Here is a 13,781-nt window from a genome sequence, read left to right as displayed (position 1 = left end):
AAAATACCAGGATTCAAACCCGGGACCCCGGTTCGGAAGCTAAGCACTTTACCGCTCAACCACCGCGACTCCAATAGAACAGTTGCTATGTCTTAAAATATGAGTTATTGATGGTCAGGCTATTCCTATTTCCGTGTGAAATTTATATTACAAAAATGGCAGAGGTCTTGAACAACTGCACAATAACAGATGTAGAGAAAAGTGACTATTTATAAGTGAAGAAATCTACCAAACATTTTCACAGGACTTTGTTAAAAAAATATGATTGGTATAAATACTTCAAATAAAAAAAAATAGAAACAATGTGCCAACAAATACTGTCAGGACCACTATCAAAAATGTCCAGTTTTGTGTTGACTGTGCCAACAAATACTGGTAGGACCACTATCAAAATGTCCAGTTTTGTGTTGACAGTGCTTACAAATAATGGTAGGACCACTATCAAAATGTCCAGTTTTGTGTTGACTGCTAACAAATACTGTCAGGACCACTTTGAAATTGTCGAGTTTGTGTTGACTGTGCTAACAAAGATGCATGTATAAGAACAGCTATTTTGAACACTTGCTGATAAGAGTGCCTCAAAGAATGAAATGCTCGCTACACATGCAGTGCAGGAGCGGTGGGTAGAGCACTAAGCCTACTGAAACTTACAAGGCCTACCAGTTATGGATGAGATGGATATCCCCTCCCTCTCGATGAGGAATTGGGCGCAGAAATTGATATTTTTCATCGTGGGAAAGGGCCCCTGCAGAAGTTATTCAAACTTGAAAGCAAAATGTGTTGATTCCTTTCCACAAACTACTTCTGTTAAGAACTAGGAACTCGACCCTCCCTTTTTTCCCCCATATCTAAAAGACGCAAACATGTTACAATTAAAAAGAAAAAATTGAAACAATTACAGTCTTCTAATTGCTAAGCAATGTTGGAACGAAATAGTTTATCCTGATTCACATTTTGGCTTTAGGACAGGTAGATCTTCAGCAAATATGATTTTCTATTTACAGAACAGTGCATGATAAAATGAGAGCAAAAGCAGCCTTTATTTTACCATGGCTTTCGACATTATCAGCAGAAGTGGTCTGTCTCCTGAATCTAGAGCAAATGGGCTGTCCCGGCATATTTTCCATCCATTGTCTTTCTTTACCAGTGCAATTAAATTGGTGGAAGTCGGGAGTATGTATCCTCAGTAGATCATATGGAAAGCTTTTTAACCTGGCTCGACTTAAAGCCAAATAAAGTGACGGCATATCCTAATTAATAAATTGTTTGCCAATAATGCAGCATAGGCTTGTAAGTGCTCTGGCAGTTGCATGTCTAGGGTTCAGTCTTACAATAATTTTTATCAATACTAAACATCTGGCACATGTTGTCACAGACATAACTGGTGCCTGAATTTACCTATTTGGGATGAGCTATCGCCAGCAAACATAGATAATGTGGTGGAAAAAAGGAATTGACAAAGCCTCGAAAGCCAAGGCCAACTCACAGTCTTGAGTTACGGTACACTAACTTTTGGGCGGTGTTATACACTCTACAAATAACTCTTACGTCCAATATGGATTAACGCGCACTGCCTTTTACAGTTTGTTTTAAAAATGTTCATATGCATGTCTATACAATAGGTATGCTTCATTGAAAACAACAAAATTTTATATCTAGGCCTATATACACTGTTCTATTTATTCAGACACTGCACCGTATATAAAAACCTTGTTTTATAAATTGTTCATAGGCCTAGGAAACATACATACAGCTAATGCGTAAAGTAGTTTAAAAAAACAACAATAATGCATTTTAAATTTTATTTTAAATAGAAAAACAAAAGTAGCCGTTGAACCGATCTGGGCATGGGTTAAACCAAAAGCGTTTCTTCTCTACGGGAACCGATAATAATTGAAAAAAAAAATCTGTTGATTATAAAGTATACAACTTATGACCAATAATACCCCAAGTCTAAGTAGGTATTCATACCAGACTTTCAGTCCCATCTACTTTACTTCAGACGTAATACCCAGACATGTGGTTGATGTGTCTGTCTTCTACCCAATTCTCCCTCTACTTTCTTTGCTATCTCATCTACCTACGAACTAAATGTATGATAAGTACTTGTCTTTTTTAACTGTATTTTATCTTTACCTGGACAGGACACAGAGTAGAGAAAAACCAGTGTTATGGATTCTCTTAATAAATGAGTTTTGTTTCTATAATCCTTGGAAATGCACACGTCTAACAAATACAACAGAATAAGCTGGCTACTCCAAGTACCGGTACCAACACAACTCCTAGTTTACCGATTGCTCGCTGTAGGTACTTTCAATAGAATCACCTCGGCAGCCTCTGGCTAAGATACTGACACAGATTCACAGGGCTAGTTTCATCTGAAAGAAGGTGCTTGCACGTGCTAAGAGAAGGGGAGCAAATCTTATCAGTCAGTGTATGACTCACGTGAGAGTACGCTAGATTTCTCTGTGCGTATTTAGGGAAGATATTTAGTACAAACAAATATACTCGTAGGCACCGTCTTCACGTGAGAGAACAGATGAAACAAAAGTGTGAAGGTGTATTTAACAGAGGGAGGGGGTGGGTCGGTGAAGAAAAAAAAAACCTGAAAGTATCAGGACTGAAAGTGTATTAAGTAAAAAGAGGAGAGAAAAAAGTAAAAAAAAAAAAAAAAAAAAAAAGACAGAGAAGTTAGTGGAGGAGGAGAGAGAAAAGTATGAGAGCAAGGAGAGAAAGTTCAAAGAGCATTGCATATCAACCAGTGGCGTAGCTAGTGATTTGGATCTTTTTAGGGGACTCTGCATTTTGACATTCGACATCATGACATGAGAAAATGTACTAAATAAATATATAATTTTCAATTCCTACAGTAAATAAGTAAAATTAACAAAAAATAAACATGAAGACTCTCTTAATGAATACTACCGTTGTTTGTTGGCGAGATAATGCACAAGTGACAAATCTCAATTCATATCGCCTCAGATCGTGCTTTCTGTGTAGCAAAGGTCATCTATAACATCATCTAAATCAGGGGTCTCAAACTCATATCAGCATGTGGGCCACAGTGGAAAGTAACAATATGTCAGCGGGCCACACCACGAAAAGAGAATGTCTTTTCATTAAATTTTACAAACACTACTGTCACTGCAGTTCAATGCTAAAATAAAGTTTTTATATAATTATTAATTACATTTATTGTAGTTTATACTTGCACAGGCAGTTTAGTTTACTAAAATGAGTTGACGTTGCCTCTGTCACTAATAAAAAAAAAGCAGAAACTGTATTTCTCCTCCCCCCACCCGAAAAAAAAAACAACCTATAATTACTAGGCCTACTGCAGATGGCTCGTCACTCATGTTTCTGTCCACTCAGCAGAGACCGTTTGGCAGAGACCAGACCATCGACGTTAGGCCTGAAGTCGCGTATTGTGGCCAGCCGTAAGGTTGCGCTCAGATGCTCATCAGTCAGTCTTGATCGTAATGCTGGAGAAAAACTGTTCGCAAACGTACATACTCTCAAACATCGCATCGCAAGAATTCTAGCAGCTGCGCAAAATAAGTTTGGAAACTTCTCTCTGGGATGAAACTGGTAGAAATCTGGAACGCGTATTTTTGCTTCAGAACAGTGTCACACTTCAGCTCCAATAGTTCCATCTGGATTTCCACTGGAACATTTTTCACGTCAACTGCAAACGGAGTGGCAACAAGGAAAAACTAAGGTTCGAGAGCAGTGAATAGCTGTAAGCGGTGTTCAAAATCTTCCAGTTGTCTGGAGAGGATGTCTACGTAGTCTTTCAGGCGCTGTGGTTCAACCGTTATGCTCTGTGGAAAAGAGAAATGAGCCAGGTTTCCATTTACCAGCTGAGTGGTCCACAAAGTCAGCTTGCATCTGAATGAATCAAACATCACGGTAATCAGCTGCTTTGTGCCCTGTAGTTGTGAATTGATTGCATAGAGATTGCATAGAGATGTTGCGTGATATCAGTAAGAAAAGAAAGATCCGACAAAAACATTAGGTCACGAGCTGAGGTCTTTCATTGCCATGAGCAATGCTATTTCCCGTCTCAGTTAAAAAAAATCTCTGCAGCACTTTTCCACGACTCAACCATCTGACTTCCGTATGATACAGCAACTCTCCCGTATACCGTTTCTAAATCAGCTAGACATGACACAAACTGTCTGTGGTTGAGACCCCGTACATGTAAGAAGTTCACCGTCTTCACGACAACACCCATCACGTTCTTCATTTGTAGACTTTGGCCACAGAGTGCTTCTTAGTGCAGAATGCAGTGTATGGCTGCAAAAGGTCCCGCCAACAACAACACCAACCTTTTTCTGAACACATTGCTGGTGCAACGTCCGTAGCCACTGAAACAAGTTTTTCCCACTGTAGCCCACACCTGTCAATACAAGCTTCCAGTTCTTGAAACACGTCGCGTCCATTCGTCGTTCCTTTCATGGGTAGTAAGTCCAATAGCTCTTCAACAATGTTCGTCGACCCCACAAATAAATACGACACAGTATGCGGTGTCTGTTACACCAGTAGACTCGTCCAGTGCAATGGAATATGCTACAAAGTCTTTTGCAGCGGCAATCAGTTGCTGTTGAACATTTGTCGCTGACTCATGCTAGCCACTGTGTTCGCAGACAAACTTATGCCTTCGAAGAGCTTCTTTTTCTCGGGGCAGATAATTTCACACGCCTGTAGCATACACTCTTTTACAAACTGGCCTTCAGTGAATAGTCGTGATGCCTTTGCTATCATCTCGCTAACAAAGCTTGCTTTCACAGAATCTTGACACATCCCTCCCCATCTCCCTCTCTTTCTCCTTTTTCGCTAACGGTCGGAGCAGTGGTATAATGGTGGTCCGATTCTAGCCGCTAGCGGTCAGCGGTAAGAATCAGGCCACCTTTCACTCAGCTGAAAGCCTAAGCGGTTGGTGGGCGACAGTGACACCTCATTTACTGATTTGTGCAGTTGTAAATCATTTCACCGCTTATATGTGGTCATTGTAAATTTTATCTAATTTTTTTAATTCGCGGACGTTGTCGCGGGCCACACAAAATAGTGTCGCGGCCACATGCACGTGTTTGAGACCCCTGATCTAAATCAATGCTGCTTAGTAGTTTTGGCTCCACGTGAATAGCATGGCTGTGGCGTAATATTTAATATGAAAACAATTCAGGACATTTATTGCCCCCCACTCAAGTGGGGGACCGGGGGAACCTTCAAATTTGGACCCCTACCTTAGCTACGCCACTGATTTCAACCTGCTTGTGATTGACGCCCATGATTATGATACATTTTTTAAAACCTTCAAAATTATTTTTTTTAAAGACATCTTTATGATATTTAGAACTTGACTTCTTCCTTCTGTTTTTTTACAAAGCTTATATCAACTCCCACTATGACTGGTAAAAGGTTTGTAAACGTTATTTCTACCATACCCAAAATCAGATCAAGCTGAAATTGTGTACAAATATTTCTTTTACATGATAAAACAAGAATCAATTAAAAAAAGAAACCAATTAGTTTATTAACTATCAGTAATTAATTATTTTGTTTGTTATCTAGGACAAGGGAAATAAAGTGTACTTAACTGATAAGGTGGTATTAGTTGAATTAGTACCCTTAATAAGTTATAAAGAGAAAAGCCCTGGTACAGTGGTTAGCATATTAACTTGAAGAGGCTTTAGCCCTTGAGTTCAAATTCAGGTCATTCACCTTTTATCTATTTATGTTGTATTAATGCATTTAAAAACAATCATCCAGATACCCCTTTCTTTCTCCTTTCACCCCTTTCCAACTGGCCTAGCCAAGTGATAGGATCATAGCATATTGAGAAAGCTAAAAGCATGACATTGTGCTAAACAAAAACATTGGTAAAAATATTTGTAATTGCACAGATATATTATTGTTAGTCTAAATAATATTAACCTAATTAATACAACTATGCTTAATGTAAGTTTTTTTGTTTTTTCTATGTTTTTCTTGTTATAGAGAGGTCTAGCGAGGAGATGTTAGTCTGTAGATAGGTGTCAGAATTGGGAGACCTTTTACTTGTAGTACCAGTACTTTAAATAGTTTTGGTTGGCTCTAAGTTAACGCTTGACATTTTTAAAAACTTCGGAGGCATTCAAGAACACGTTTGGTTTGAAAAACAATTTTTTTTTTTTTATCAAATATTAGTCCAAAGAATTATACATTTTAAATAACTGTAATATGTTCTTAACAAAGGTAATATGTGGTCAGAACATTTTGGTATATACATTTTTTTCTTGGTCCAAAAGATGCAAAAAGTATTTCATTTTTACAAAGCTTATATTAACTCACCCTGTCTATCTGTGGTAAAAAGTTTGAACACTGTTATTTATCAGAACCCATTCTCTGATCATTTTAGCACAACTATTCATTGGCGAAAACAACATATCAATCAATAAAAAAAAATATTAACAAATTAGTCAATATATTACTTCTAATAGATAATTTTGTTTGATACCAACAAGGGAAATTAATCCTTCAGTATTCAAAATATAATTAAATATGCCCCCTCTCACACCCATTTTCAGATCATGTTGAAAATTTAAACAATTATTAAAAGAAACAACAATAAAAAACAAAAATTTAAAAATTAATTAATTAATCAATTAATTATTGGTAACTGATTATTTTGCTTGATACCCCGAAAAGGGAAATACTTCAATATTATTGAGAGTTTATAGTTGTAAGTATGGAGTTCTTTCCCTTCTATAAGCTTTTTTTTTTTTTTTTTTTTAGTATTTTTATATTTTGCAAGTTAGCATAGTGAGCAAAAAAAAAAAAAAAAAAAAAATTTACGGATATAAAAAAAATCAGTTAAAGAATTCTGAGAAAATCTTGCGTAAAGTAATAAATGTCAAATTACTCTGAGGATTATTGTATCTTCCAATTATATTACCTTCCATGAGCTTCATCCCCCCAAGTTTTTAAAATGTTTTAAAACATTTCCTTTGAAGTTAGTTTTAGGGAAAGTTTAGATGTAATTCTTTCAAATACAACATTTGGATTTTCTAAGATATTAATTTACTCTTCATATTACTGATTAAAAGCTAGCATATTTCTATAGTATGTATAATTTACAAAGCAGATGACAATTTAAAAATATATGGAGAGACTAATAAATGTATGGAAAAAACATATGAATACACACCATTTCAAACTGTTACATTTTTTTCTTTATATCACAAATAGAATAGCTGCAAAATCAAAGGCAAAAAAAAATAATATAAACATTAGAAACATTTGTTTTGTTTTGTTTAGTTTGCATTTTCAGAAGCAAGAATTAAATATGTAAGAATTTAGAATAGGGCATAGGTGTCCAAGCTATGGAACATGTGCCAATAGTGGCACATTGCACAATTAAAGGTGGTGCATTATACCCCAGAGATAATACTAAAAAAACATGGCTGCTCATAATAAGTATTCTTTCTCTGACTGTAAGAAATTGTTAAAACCATATCTCCAAATATTTGCAAAATGTGTTAGTGATAAAAGTATTGAAAGAAAGATTAATAAAATCACTCCTTCAAGGCAGACAATTACAAGAGGCATGGGGAACTTGTATGTTCTTTTTACTCTTTAGAGATGGTTAAATATCAAGCATCCTCTTGCTCTAATTTTATTCACACATTTTACAACTAACATAGACTTGCATGTACACATTCCTTCAGTTGCCCTGATATTTCATTAGAAAGTTTCTCAACGTGTCTTGTAATTATCTGCCTTTTACATTGTTTTCTGGAGTATTAGGTCCATTAGACATTTGTGGTTCCCAAGTAGACATCTAAATTAGCATTTCTAAACATTTATAGTTCTGTGAGCCCTTTTTACAATTAGTCACTGTCAGGGTTATGTTAAAGCCTTAGCTCGTTTGCCTGGGCCCCTGACATTCAACAAGCACTTTGGTGCTCACAATAAATAAGTAACTCACTGTTAACAATGTAATTGTTTAATGATGTGAATATAAGTTATGATGACAATCTGATGGAGTAATGACATTGAATCTAAAACATTCGAATATTGTGGCTATAGTAATCAAACAATAATTCCGCACCTTGCTATCACACAACGCCACACAATAGTACGTTCAATACTGGCAACCTGCCGATAACAAACTCCAATGTAATCTTGATAATTCCATAGCTAACTCCCTGTAGAGACATAAGTAAAGACAAACCAAAGGATCTAATCTAATATACTATGGCATCAAAACACCTGCGAAATGCAGTCATGCCTTAGAATTATTACTTTGCATAGAGACCCACCACAGTTGACAGACTTTGAACTAAACATTTAGTGACAACACAACTTAGTTGGGTTATAGATTATTTATGTAAATGGAGTCAGTTGGTGTTAGGACTTCAGAGGGATAATAAGATATTACAGACTGAGACTTGACCGTGGCCTTTTCAATATTAAACATCATCTGTGTTTGTATAACGGTATGGTCCTTTTTTCCTTACAGTTTGGACTTAGTCTTTTCTACTTGTTACATGTGTAGTTGTGTCTTTTCTACTTGTTACATGTGTAGGTCTTGTTACTTGATAATTAATTACATCAAATACACCCATAAACAAGAAACCCAGAAATCTCCAGAGTAATCTTTCGAAGTCAGATGGCCATCAACAACTACAAAGGCAAGGCCTATCACAGGGCCAAGCCATAGTTTCAATTTGCTGATCTAGACAATCTAGTATGCCACTTGTGATCATGCACTGTAGCTCATACTCACTGAAGCTTCTATGTGAACTGCATTTATGTTGTCCACTTGTCATTATGAGAGATACACAATGAAATAGAGCCATTATTTGTCTAATACATGCCTAACGGCTGTCTGAGTCGATTCTATTGAAATTGTTGGTGAACACGGATGTTGCGAGGTTGGGAGGGGGGGGGGGGGGCAGGGCTTGCTGGGACGTGACCAGTTACCACTGGGGTGGTAATTTGCATATGGACAAATGACTCTTGACCAGAAGAATGTGTTTTTTTTTTTACATCTGATGGTCTAGAGGTTAAGTTCGCTTAGTGCATTATCACTAGGCAGTGTGTCATTTCTATTACATTAATGTGTATTTATGTTAATGTATGTTGCGTGTGTGTTTGTTTGTTTACTTGTTGTCTCCCTTGTCCTACTGTTCAGCGTGTTCATGATCTCGCATGTTTTTCTCAAGTATGTTATTAGTGTGCATTAAAGTCTCCTGTTAGATTTTTCACTTTCTTGTCATGTCAATAAAATGGAGTTGTAATTTAAACAACAGTGTTGTTTTTATATCCTAATTGATAATATAACAGTTTCCATGGTCACTGGTTCGAGCCTTGGTTGGCGCAGTCCCTTATTTTCATCGCATTAATTCACTACTTTCTTTCATTTAAATACTTGGTTCCTGGTGCTGCTGTTTATCTATGTTTATACCTATTAATATTAACAAACTACTTATAACTAGTAGATCCACTAATCTAGATCTAAGTTGACTAAGTATTCTTATAATTCTAAGTATAATACTATACAGTATACTTCGACTTATTTACGACTTAGTATACTAAGTTATACTATAATTAAATTTAAAAAAAATTAAATTATGAGTTTCTAGAATTGACTCTTTGTATGACCTCTAGTTTTTCCCTGGAGTGACTCCAGGCCACTATATTCTTCAAGATGTTGAAATTATTATCAATTTCTCTTTTAGAAATGCTTTTGCAAATGTTACTCAGTGTTAGCAGATTTGTCCAAGGCTAGAAAAGAAAGAACATACAAGTTCCCCATGCCTCTTGTAATTGTCTGCCTTGAAGGAGTGATTTTATTAATCTTTCTTTCAATGCTTTTATCACTAACACATTTTGCAAATATTTGGAGATATGGTTTTAACAATTTCTGACACTTACAGTCAGAGAAAGAATAATTAATTAGATATAATACTTATTACTTATTTATAATTATGAGCAGCCATGTCTGTTAGAATAAAGTATTCTAAGACTAATTAGTCTGATAATTAGAATTTGGATTTAGATTATATAGTAGTTTATTTAATCCTGACATTACATGAATTCAGACATTTGCTGTTTTTGTGGTCATTAAATAATTATTTTAATATTTATTATAAAACTAACGTGCTGTATAATGTGCTTGTCCATTTTCCAATGATTCTGACCCAATTTCCTTCCATTTAGCTGTCTTTTTATGTAAGAAAAACGAATTTCAAATTTGTGAGTCAGGTTGTTGTTTTTTCCTATGTTACCCGGATGACTTTACCTCTTCCTAGGGTTAAGACTATATTTTTTGATTGGCTAAGTCTATACTAATGAGCCTGGCAAGATTTATTCTGTTTTTGGAGCTGATTTATTTGATTCATAAGTCAAGTTGTTTGATTCCATACAAAAAAAAATTAATAAGGTGTCTGAATTAAATTAGAATTTTCTTACCGAAATTTTGGACATCAATGTTAATGATCTTATATTATATTTGTTCGTTAGTTGTTATTTTTTTAATAGAGAATAAATGGGCAAATGTTTGGAGTGAGCTTGGTACATTGAATGAAGTTGAATGCTTAGATCTAGACCTACTAGATAGATCTAGATTTATATAGAGCAAATATAGAGGATTCAGTTAGGCAAGAATGGCTGTCCTAACCTGTACTACAAAAGATCATCTGTATTAGAAATTTATTAAATTAATAAAAAATACCAACATTCAACACACATCTAATCATGCAAACATAAAATAAGTGACAAGTCTAAAAGTCGGTGCAGAAGTCACTATCCCAGTGACCTAATTTTGGTAGAATAAGTGTGTTCATATTTTTTTTTTCTGTTCGTATTTATGCATAATTTGAAAACATCTTAATGATTTCATGTGAGGGGCTATGCCTGGGGATTTTAAAATTTAGTTAATGTAAATATAGAATTAAAATTTGAGTTTATTGATGCCTAAATATAGAGACTGTCCGAAATAAATTATGGTGTCCGGAATCAAATAATGTGGGTCAAGTGTGTCAGAATTAAATGAAAACACATAGCCTCTTTGACCTTAAATATAATAACAAATATTCAAATATAGGTTAGGGGTACAAATATAAGTAGTCATCCTTATTCTCCTTTAACTAAGTTTAACTAAAGAAGATTTTGATACTTCATTTTCTTTCTAGATCTATGTCGAACCATTGTAAAATAATGCGCTGTCAAACTCAAACTTTCAAATTTGGGCCTATGGGCATGGCCTATAGCCACTATAGGTGTCCGAATAGCATATGATAAACTAATCTAGATCTAATTATTTAGATCTAGATTATTTATATTCTTAATAGATCTAATAATTATAATACAGTAAATACTTAATCACTTACTTTGACTTAGTCTTAATGAAGTTAATCTTCTACTTGAGTACTTCTACGATGACTACGACTACCGTCACTACACGTAACACTTACACTGAAGTTACACTACGTAGACTAGATGTAGATTATCTATCATTCTATGTTCTAACAATATCTAGATCTATGACTATATAAGTATATTGTCACTATATTAACTATATAGATCTAGATAATAGATCTAATTCTAGATCTATTTCTATATTAAATCTACCGTACCCTACCGTCACTAGTCTCCAGAACTTAGGTGAAACAGTAACATAAGACAATAACAAGTTCTTCTGTGATGAAGTTAAAAAAAACAACAACAACACAAAAGGTTCATCTAAAAATCAAATAATAAAATATAAATAATAAAGTATAAAGACAATAGAAAAATAGGTCTAGATTTATTCTAGATCTATGTAACAAAACACATTGAAAACTTAAAGATCAATATCTAGATGTAGATTTAGATAAATCTAGATCTATTCTATAGAGTCTACTAATTAATTATAATCTGAGGTATTTGATATTTCGTATTTGTATATCAGTATATCAGTATATCTACTAGAATTTCTCACTTTACTTTGACTAAGACTAGAAGATCTATTATTAGACTTAGGACTAGTATTATATTCTAGTCTATATAGATCTAGTCGTATAGTTACGGTTGTAGTACTAGATCTAGTAGTAGTAGTAGTACTATTACTATTATTATCTAGTCCATAAATTATAATTTTAAATAAGTAATAAATGATAAACGAGCCTTTAATTACTTTCCTTTTCTAAATAGATCTATGTCTATATAGATAGAGTATATTAATATAGAGTCTAATTAAAATAGATCTAGATCCAGTAATCTTGTCTATTAGGCAGTATTAGTATAGGCATATGTCTGTCAGTCTGTGATCTAGTCATTGTAGACTGTAGACACTGTAGTGTAGACTTAGATCTAGATCAAGATTTGTGTCTGCTGTTTCGTAAGTTAGAGTATCCCACGTGTTTCGGAAGAAACTTAGGATTATATTTAGATCTAGAATCTATTAGGACTAGATCTAGACTAGATAATTAAATCTATATCTATATTCAAATATTGATCCAGAACTAATCTAGAATTTATATAGATCTATAAATAATTAGATCTTTATCTAGATTCTAATAGTATTAGCAGATCTGCGAGATCTATATTATTCTATATTCAATACTGACAATAGATAGATATCTTTATAATCTTAATATCTAGACTAGTAGTAGAATCTAGATCAGTGACTAAGTGAGTAAATCTAGAGTCTAGATCTAGTCTATTGTCTCTATTAGTCTATAGTATACTAGTCTATCTATAGAGTATAGGTCAAGAATAGATTTCTAGATCTAGTGAATCTAATCTAGTGACTATATTAAATTAACTATATTATAATTATTATTATATTTTATAATATAGAGTCTAGTCTTTAACTTTAGACCAGTGACCAGTGTTTCTCAAACTGTGCGCCGCGGCACACTAGTGTGCTGCCGAAGATTTACAGATGTGCCGCGGGAGTTTTCAGAACGCCACACATACAGCGTTACACAGGTCTGCCTACTATTAAATTTTTTATTTTACGTTGCGACGACATCCCCACTTACAACGACCAGTAATAGTAGTGGATCGCTCCATAGTGACGGAAAGGGGTGTTAGCTCTTCAGGTTATGAAATTGTCCACTATACATATATTATTATATTGACTCAAATGTAGGCCGCCTTAGCAGACGCATAGCAGTTCTTGAATTGGTAACGATAATAATAAGCGATGTGTTTAATGTAAATTGGTTAGGTGTATGCTAATAATAACAAATTATCACTAAGCATTATTCATTGTTATCCATGGAGAAATACGTTAGTAAGAATGAAACTTCTAAAGTGTAATATGAAAAGCAAGGAACCAAACGAAGGTACAAAGAAGATTACATCGGATATGGTTTCATATCTTCGGGAACAAGATGCTCCATTGCCATTCTGTCTGATCTGCAATGCAACTCTGTCGAATGAGGCGCTTGTTCCAAGCAAATTGAAGAGACACTTGGAAACAAATCATCCAGCTGTAAAAGCGCAACCGAAGGAATACTTGGAAAACATCAGGGCTCAACAAAACAAACAAGCTAAGAAACTTACGAACTACCTAAAGCTGCCAGAACATGGATTGATTGCAAGTTATAAGGTTGCTCAGTTATTAGCAAAACGAAAGAAAGCACACACACAGGCTGAATCAGTCATTGCACCAGCTTTATCAAAACTATCCTTGGACCCGATGCCGCCGAAAAAGTTAAAAAAGTTCCTTTGTCAAATGGTACTATCTTGCGGAGAATTGAAGACTTATCGTCAGATTTACAAGATCAAATCTGCGAACACTTCGA

The 13,781-nt window shown here is 34.7% G+C and overlaps 2 protein-coding genes across 9 annotated transcripts in view; one reads left to right on the top strand and one right to left on the bottom strand.

The window, feature by feature from the left end:
- LOC106070031 (kelch-like protein 5) overlaps window positions 1-11,721 on the bottom strand; it is an 84,989-nt gene extending 73,268 nt beyond the window's left edge. Inside the window, exons 1-3 of one of the 6 annotated variants that reach the window (XM_056039445.1) lie at window positions 11,630-11,645; window positions 8,093-8,189; window positions 7,190-7,235 (exon numbers count right to left, since the gene is read on the bottom strand). The gene's annotated coding sequence lies outside the window, so the exon portion shown is untranslated. Of the gene's footprint in view, window positions 1-2,136; window positions 2,341-2,925; window positions 3,121-7,189; window positions 7,236-8,092; window positions 8,190-11,378; window positions 11,601-11,629 lie in introns of those variants that run through there. The other 5 variants (XM_056039443.1, XM_056039444.1, XM_056039448.1 and 2 more) reach the window with 5 other exon arrangements.
- Window positions 11,722-12,384: 663 nt separating this feature from the next.
- Window positions 12,385-13,781, top strand: part of LOC106058389 (U3 small nucleolar RNA-associated protein 18 homolog) — a 41,843-nt gene continuing 40,446 nt past the window's right edge. Inside the window, exon 1 of one of the 3 annotated variants that reach the window (XM_056039459.1) lies at window positions 12,385-12,660. The gene's annotated coding sequence lies outside the window, so the exon portion shown is untranslated. Of the gene's footprint in view, window positions 12,661-12,831; window positions 12,961-13,781 lie in introns of those variants that run through there. The other 2 variants (XM_056039458.1, XM_056039460.1) reach the window with 2 other exon arrangements.

Source organism: Biomphalaria glabrata, chromosome 8 (genome assembly GCF_947242115.1).
Source record: "Biomphalaria glabrata chromosome 8, xgBioGlab47.1, whole genome shotgun sequence".
NCBI lineage: Eukaryota > Metazoa > Mollusca > Gastropoda > Planorbidae > Biomphalaria > Biomphalaria glabrata.
The sequence above is the reverse complement of the archived record's forward strand: the minus strand, read 5'-3'. Positions and strand labels throughout refer to the sequence as shown.